We start from the raw sequence: 7,173 nt of genomic DNA on the forward strand, positions 1-7,173 counted from the left end.
TCGGTAGTCTGGGCACTCTGTGCGTACACTGCCACTAGCGTTGAGCACCGTACTAGCCGTTTACACAAAGAGCAATGCTGGACCAATTTGCAGTCATTGCTTTTTTTTTTCTGGCCTTTGTTTCTTTGTGTTGTGGCCGTACAGCTGGGACGTGGCCATGGAGTCTTGTATGTTACTGTCAGCTGTGCGCATTTGTGTCGTTGTGGCTTCTTCAGTTTTCTGCATTTCAACTACCCAAGCTGACTGGTTAACGATCAATTGCATGCGTACAATACGCGATTGTCTTCCCCACGCTGTCAAACTGTCTACAACGCTGTTTACGTTTCTCCAAGTGTCTGTGTTCCGCTCACGTTCAGCAAAATGTTTTCTTCACAGAGATCGATATATTGGTAGTGTCGAGCAATGGATTCATAGATGCTTGTATTTTTGTGCCTTAAAAATTGGATTCGTTTTTTTTTCTTAAACCGTTTCAGTACTTAACTTCTTTGTTTCTTGCTTTTACAAGGATCACAGTTCTTTACCACCAAACGTTCATGGCAATAGACGACGTGGCGAATCCTTGACATCACCACAGCAAGTTAAAAATGGCCAATGGTTACCTCTGTCCAATATACCTCGCGAGTTAGGCGCCATCAACGGTATAGTGGCCTATGGAATAGCATTCGGCTATATTGTGGCTAAACAAATGCTACGGTTCACTTGGTTCAATCTATGGTTCTCAAGACTCAGTACGCTGCCTACTAAACATTCATCATGTTGATACCTGCAATGTGCTCAGTCTGGATAAGGCCTAGGCACCACCCGGGCCGAAGGCTCAAAGCTGGAGCTCCACCCGGGCCCGGTCCGGCCTATGGGCTCGCTAAATTATCGCTTTACTGAGCCCAGACCGGCCCGCTAAGCTGAGCCCAGGGCCTGGCCCGGGCTTGCTTGCAGCAGCACCACCACGTATGGGGGAACCAGCGCTGCCAAGGTGGCACTGGAATTGTTCCATTCGGTGACTAAAAACTGCTTTTGTCAGCCGTTTGGGCCGCTGCAAACGCGAGAACATATTCTGCGCGATTAGATACCCCCGTTTGGTCAGTGTGGGCTGATAGGCTAATAGTACGTAAGTAAATTTCAATGGCGCTTGAATCGCTATAAGGCCAAATTTGACAGAGATGAGGTTAGTTTGCCCGTTCGCTTTCTTGATGGTCTCGTACGGAATAACCCGTTTCGACAATGTGATGGGGCTACGAATCTAAGGCGGCTTCTACAATGTCCTCACTTTGGGTGGCCGCTATTTGACAGGTGAGCGGTATTGCTGCAATTGCTAGGGTGAAGCTTCTATGCTGCACAGGACAATGTTCTGAAAGGCTGGGGAGCGTGAATCTTGTCCAGTGATGATGGCTTCTAAAGAGGATTAGCCGGTTGTCCTGCAAAACTGTGGGAGGAAATAGGCCAGCTCAGCAGAAGCAATACAAGGGTGTGGGGCGTGGAGAGAGAGAGAGCAGACGTTGGCTTGAAAGGCTGTTTCCACATGTGGCAGGTAGCGTGGTATGACTGGCTGGGTTGGCGTGTAAAACGGGGATAAATGAATTAAACAGCATGGCAGAAGGAAATATCAGGGGAAAAATGAAATTAAAGGAACAAGAGAAAATACGGGCGGGTGAGGAGAAAGCACGGAAGCGAGAGGGGGGTGGAGGCCCAGGTATTTCCTTCTGCCATGCTTCATAACTGAATGAAACTATTTTTTAGTGTGCACGAGTTACAGGATCATAAAAGAGGGTCTTAGATTTGGAGTATTTAAGTTCATGGAAATTTTTCGTGTGGTTGTATGCTCAATATGTTTATGTTGCATGACTTCTGGTTCACAACATGTTTTGTAGTATCTGTGTTTCGCATACACTTGTCTTACACGTGCGAATTTTACCGTTAAAAACGTCGGAACTGGGCCAAGGAACTACACCATTAAAATTCGTCTCTCCCTCAATCAGCTGCAGTCATTTCTTTCTTCTCGAATAAATCGCAGAAAATGTAAATTACGCTTTGCGAATATTTTTTCACGCGGGCCGAGCAAGTTCTTTTCGCTACGGCGCATCAAAATCTCCAGAGAAATTCACCGTAATTTGTGCAGTAACCAATATCTCCTTGTTAGGGCCTATGAAAGTACTCAGGCGCTTTCTACGGACCTCCCTTGGATACAGAAAGTGCTACCATATAAGGATATGTTAGGGATGTCTGCGGGAGATTATCCGCACTTCCTGGGGATATCCGTATGTCTCATCAAGATTTCGCAGGGACATCCCTTCGATGTCAGTGCTGTCACTGGGAGGAGGAGAGGACAAGAACTGTAATGGAACAGGAGAGGTCTGCCTGGTTGTCGGCCTGGCATGCTACTCCAGGTGAGGGTGAAAGAGAAGAGTAGAGAAGAGAATGATGAACAGAAAAGGAAAAGAGAAAATGAAAGAGTGAATGGTGAAATCACGCACGCACACACACACACACACACACACACACACACACACACACACACACACACACACACACACACACACACACACACACACACACACACACACACACACACACACGCACACGCACACGCACACACACACACACACACACACACACACACACACACACACACACACACACACACACACACACACACACACACACACACACACACAATTGTCAACAGACAGACAGACAGACAGACAGACAGACAGACAGACAGACAGACAGACAGACAGACAGACAGACAGAAAAACTTTATTGAGCAAGTGAGTTTTAGACCCATCCGGGGTCCCTGGGCCACTGCGCGGTCTCGCACTGCATCAAGTAGGTCCTGCCGGGACATGACGTAGGCAGCCCGAGTCACCGCAGGTCGGGTCTGCAGACATAAGCAGGACCTCCCAGTCCTCCCAGCTCGAGATGGCGTGCTGTCCCCGCGGGGTAGGGTCAGCAGGGCAGCCGAAAAGGATATGGGAAAGTGTGGCGTGGGGGTCACCGCATAGTGAGCATGCAGGGGATGTGCCGCAGTAGTGGGATAAAAGCTGAGGGGATGACAGAGAGCCGGTCTGGAGGCATCTGAAGAGCTAGGATCTGTTGGGAGTGCGTAAGAGAGGGGTGGGGAGGAGGGTAAGTCCGACGGTCCAAACGGGGTATTTGAGTGAGCTCCGCAAAGGTGTGCGCCCGCTCCCTCGAGAATCCTGGATCGAGACTGTCGTGAGCCCGGCAAATCAGACCTCGGGCCAATTTATCCGCAGCCTCGTTTCCAGGGTTCCCAGAGTGAGCCGGCACCCACTGAAACTCTACCCTGCGCGGTAAATTTTGGGTAGGGGTATTCAACAATTGCCAGACAGGGGCGTGAATCCTGCCCCTGGCAAAGTTGGACAGAGCCGTTTTGGAGTCGCTGAAGATGTATTGGGCGTCCGAATGTGCAAGGGCTAGGGCGATGGCGGTCTCCTCTGCTTCCTCGGGCGTAAATCCCGAGGGAAGACGGTGAGTTAGGGGGTGGGGTAGGGTTGGATTGTAGGCAACTGCTACCGCTTCATGCGCTGTACATGCGGCGTCTACCCAAACGGCATCGTGAGCTTGCCCATAATACTTATGGAGGGCATTAGCGCGAGCAAGTCGGCGAGGGATGTGATATTGGGGATGGACGTTTCGAGGAAGGGGTTTCACAACGAGAGGTGTATGGATGTGTCGAGGGATGGCTATAAGGGTTGACTGGTTAGCGGGTATGTTGATGCGAAGGGAGGAGAGTATATGGCGGCCAGTGACGCTCGTGGCAAGTCTAAGGTACTGTGTCTGAAGGTGCGCGTCAACTAGTTCCTGAATGGTGTTATGCATGCCTAGTGCAAGAAGTTTGGCTGTGCTAGTGCTACGAGGTAGGCACAATTGTCAAAGGAATGTCCACAAAACCTGTGTCTCTTAAAAACACTAAAAATGCTTTTGTCCCGCGCACACCCGAAGCCGGCCCCATCCAGGGTCCAAGGACATGCTCCAGGTGCACGGGGCCGTCCTGTAGGAGTCCTAAAGCACTTAAAAGTGCCTTGCGATGATCGTTGAAGAGTTGGCAGCGGGAGATCAAATGTGGCAGATCCTCGGGCACAGCACAGGTGGGGCTCAGAGGGCTACTTGGTGCACCAATTTTATGTAACAAGGATTTAGTGTAGGCTACGCCCAGGCGAATTCGGTGGAGGCAATTTTGATCACGTCTACCTATATTGCGTGGCATGCGGAAGTCACAAGTGGGGTCGATGCGTAGAAGGGGTCTATATTGATGCTGCGGTTCACACCACAAGGAGCGTTGCGTATGCCAGTGTTTTTTAGCTAGAAGCCTCGCGCCATCACTGCGAGAAAATGGTGTAGGTAGGAGCAAGGTGGCGTCGCCATGCGCCAACCACGCTGCACCGTCAGCGTGATTGTTGCCTGCAAGGCCACAGTGAGCGGGTAACTACTGCAGCATAACGTGGTGGCCAAGCGCACAGGCCTCGGAGTGGAATCTGTTTAAGTCATCGATGATCGGCTCCTGAAGGCTTCCTGATGACTTTATAGACGGTAATGCAGCCCGAGAGTCAGTGAAAATAACCCACGTTGTTGGCGGTTGTTGGAGAATGTAAGTAAATGCTGCTCGCAGAGCTGCCAGCTTGGTAGCAGTAGTCGAGGTGCGGTGACTGAGCAATGCCGAAATTGTGGTGCGCCTTGAGGGAACCCAGACGCCAATCGCTGGTCGTCACTCCATGGGTATTCATCGTTCAACATGGCCAGAACGTGCGCGTACTGGGTTACTTGAGCATGAGACTGTAAGTGACGCAGCATTAACTATGTCTAAAAATGTTGAAATTAATAAATTTCTCTCACTTTGCTTCAACGAAGACCTCTCCTAAGGTTCGCTGCCTAAATTTATTCGGAAGAGAAAAAGTAAGTGCTGCTCCGCCTATAAGTACCGCATCCGGCGAAGTCTGCGAGCTCAAACGAGATAGTTCACCCACCGCGGTGGCTCAGTGGTTAGGGCGCTCGGGTACTGATACGGAGTTCCCGGGATCGAACCCGACCGCGGCGGCCGCGTTTCGATGGAGGCGAAACGCAAAAGTCGCCCATGTGCTGTGCGATGTCAGTGCACCTTAAAGATCACCAGGCGGTCGAAATTATTCCGGAGCCCTCCACTACGGCACCTTTTCTTCTCTTAGGCACTTCTTTATCCGTTCCCTTACGGCGCGGTTCAGGTGTCCGCCGAGAAGTACGACAGATACTGCGACATTTCCTTTCACCAAATAGTTCAATTCTCAACAAGGTAGCATGTTCAGATGAGAATCAACGAAATTATGTCCTGCAGTTGCGACAGTAAATATAGTTGGCGGTCTGCTAGCTTAACTGGACAGCTCAATCTACGTAATCCACTAACATTCTCAAACGCCCGCGCGTAGCAGATTAACAGATGGGAGGGGGAGGAGGAGGAAAACTTGATTAAGGAAGAGGTCTTAGGCGCGGGTTGGGGTGACGTTCCTCTCCCAGCGGTGGGCTCCTCTTCTAGGTCGGACGCCAGGTGGCCGACCGACGATGTCGTTCGGCGACCTCTTCGGCCCGCTCAGTGACTCGGAGTTGAACCTCCGCGTCCGAACTGAGCAGCGCGGCCTCCCACTGCGATTGGGTAGAGAGCTGCATACTGTTCGACGGCTTGTCTTGATTACATGAGTATAGGATGTGTGGTGTGTCTGCCTTATGGTGTCCACAGAGAGAACAGACGGGACTAAACTGCTCTGGGAATCATATAGAGTACATGTACGGATTAAAGAAAGTCTCCGTTTGGAGCTTCCGCCAGCTGTCTTGTTGTGTTTTACTTAGAGATCTGTGTGGTTCTGGGAAAATTTGTCTTTCTTTCTTGAAGTGGGTAGTAATTGCAGTAATTCGGTAGTAATCTTGAAGTGGGTAGTAACAATGCAGGCAGACGCAGCGCATGCGCAGCACCGTCCCTCTGGCGTGCGCGTGGCATCGGTTCACGACGTTTCGGGTGCTTTGTTGAATCGTGAACTGTGCTGGCATTTAAATGCAATGTCATTAAATCTTCATGGTGCGTGCGAGCTATTGTGAGAGCAACGCAACTCTCTAGGTATCTGCGTCGGTTGTTCAGTGGTAGAATTCTCGCCTGCCACGCGGGTGGCCCGGGTTTGATTCCCGGCCGACGCAGGCAATATTTTTTTCAAATTGTATGTTCAGTACAACGGTTCGCTTCGAGTCTCGGTCGACGCAGTTGATTTTTTAAATCGAATTTTCAATGTAATAGTTCTGAAAAGTTTTCAAACGGGTCCAAAATGCGTGTGCAACTTTTGCACACTCGCATCTAACTATACTTCAGCACGTATTCGACAAGACAGCCACATGTCGTCATCAAAGTTACGGGGGGGGGCGGCAAAAGAATGCCGTCAACTGGCTCTCATGACGTCATTGTTGATCCCCTTGAACCTCGTAGCGTGACATCACAGGAGTCGTATATGTACAGGTGCGAAGTGATAAACCACGCATTAAGCACGATCTCTTGAGGACCGGCCCACACTACTGGCTGGAAGGCCTCCTTCGAGGGGCATCTGCAGCTCTGTTCTTGATTGGGTGTCACCGAGTCTGCCCACTGACGTCATCGGAGTCGGGGACGCCGTTCGATCAGGTGTCGCCCTAATCGGTTGCGAGCTTTCAAATTTTACTAGAATACCCGCAACTGCCTTTAATTTACCTCACACTCCCTTCGGGTCCGATTAGAGAGGCCAAGGAGATCCGCATCCTCGGCCCTCACCAACAACGACCGGACAGAACACTCGCAAAACTCCACATGTATGTTGACCAGGTCGGTCGCATGGTACGCCGAGTCTCCAATAAACGTGGTGGGTTACGAATCGAAGCCAAGATGCATATCGGCTGGCACATGCCTTTGTAACGAGTAGAATTCTGTATTCACCTCCTTACCTTCACATGCGCAAACACGACGAGGACCAACTCGAGGTCATGCACCGTAAAGTCATCAAGCGTGCTCTTGACTTTACCATTACCACATCCAACCAGCGTTAGTTGGACCTGGGGGTGGTCAACACCCATCGGGAACTCCGAGACGCCCATCTCGTCAACCAATATACGAGCCTATCACAAACGCCATCCGGTCGCCGCATTCTTGACCGACTCCACATCACACACTAT

The 7,173-nt window shown here is 50.6% G+C and overlaps 1 non-coding gene across 1 annotated transcript; it reads left to right on the forward strand.

Moving 5' to 3' along the window:
- Positions 1–6,103: 6,103 nt before the first annotated feature.
- Positions 6,104–6,174, forward strand: TRNAG-GCC (transfer RNA glycine (anticodon GCC)). The gene has a single exon. It is a non-coding gene; the product is annotated as a tRNA-Gly (tRNA).
- Positions 6,175–7,173: the final 999 nt, after the last annotated feature.

Source organism: Amblyomma americanum, chromosome 8 (assembly GCF_052857255.1).
Source record: "Amblyomma americanum isolate KBUSLIRL-KWMA chromosome 8, ASM5285725v1, whole genome shotgun sequence".
NCBI lineage: Eukaryota > Metazoa > Arthropoda > Arachnida > Ixodida > Ixodidae > Amblyomma > Amblyomma americanum.